This window comes from Lutra lutra, chromosome 2, assembly GCF_902655055.1.
Source record: "Lutra lutra chromosome 2, mLutLut1.2, whole genome shotgun sequence".
Classification (NCBI taxonomy): Eukaryota; Metazoa; Chordata; class Mammalia; order Carnivora; family Mustelidae; genus Lutra; species Lutra lutra.
The window spans coordinates 132,484,976-132,486,261 of NC_062279.1; the positions used below are offsets into that span (position 1 = coordinate 132,484,976).

General features: G+C 32.7%; 1 non-coding gene across 1 annotated transcript; it reads right to left on the reverse strand.

The window, feature by feature from the left end:
- Nucleotides 1–555: 555 nt before the first annotated feature.
- LOC125094573 (U6 spliceosomal RNA) lies at nt 556–658 on the reverse strand. Its single transcript, XR_007125588.1, has one exon. It is a non-coding gene; the product is annotated as a U6 spliceosomal RNA (small nuclear RNA).
- Between the last annotated feature and the right edge of the window lie 628 nt (nt 659–1,286).

Consider the following 1,286-nt stretch of genomic DNA (forward strand, 5'->3'; position numbering starts at 1 on the left):
CATAAACCTACTTCATAGACCTCTTTTTCTTCTAACTCTTCAGAAAAAATTCTTTTTTTTTTCTTTTTTTTCTGCTTTACCAAAACTATTTATGTGTGAATGCTTATTTTCTCTTTTATCACAGAACAAGTTTTAACCTTGAGAAATTGTGTATCACCCATATAGGATATCTATGTTGCTAGGTACCCATCTATTATCCACATTTGTGCTGGTGGAATAATTTTTTCAGATGTTCACATAAAGCAGTCTGATATGTATGGCTTTTCTTTCCCAACATCTGGCAAATATCTAGTTTATGTCAATTTGCCAATTTCAGACAAAATGTAATCCCAGCTCCTTTGCCTGTCTCACAAAAAAAGTACTTCATATATGGAACATATAAAATGTGCCTGCTTTAAATCACCTTGTCTTACTTACATATTTAACTTTTGAAAATCACAATATACCCACTTTACAATGTAACTTTTGATGGCTCTTCATCAAGTCTCTTTGGTTTACCCTAGGAATTTCATTGTTACAACTTATAAGTCCTGTCGACAAATTGGTTTCAGAGTTTATAGTTAAGAGTCCATCTTCTTTCCATCATCTTTTTGCAGGGGCTATGCTAGTCTTCTTTGTATGATTCAAACTTTAGTATATGTGCTGCCGAAGCGAGCACAAGAGTTCATCATCTTTTCAATCGATGTGGCAGATAAAGTCCACAGCTGGGATTTAAGGGAGTGAGAGAAAGGGGTAATTATTTCACTTAATTCCTTTTTGGGTAACTTTTCTTAGTTTTCATTGGCATAGCAAGAGGTATTTTCAATTATTTTTTCAGTCCAATTCTTTTCAATATATATTACATTTAGTGAAAATATCTCCCAGATACTGGGAATCATTTACCAAATCTTTTCAAAGACACCATAAGAAAAAATTTTTTTTGAGTTATAATTCCTTTATTGGGAGGTTAAAAAAAGGCTGTATCAGGGCTGCTAGTTATATGCCATGCTAAATGTACAATCCTGCCGACTGATTTTATATTGAAATGTTAACACCATTTAGAGTAAAATCTTAAGCATAGGAGATATTCTCTGAATGGATATTTAGAATCTCTTTCCTGTTGAATCCTCTCATGTTTGATTTTCAGATCAGGCACTAGTAATCAACAGTTGTAGTGAATACCCAATCTGAGACTCACATTGCATAGAGAGTGATAGAAATAGATAAAGACTGTCAGACAGAAAAAGAGAAAGTGACAAAGATGAATACTAAGGATAATTTACTTGGATATATAAACTATTCATTCT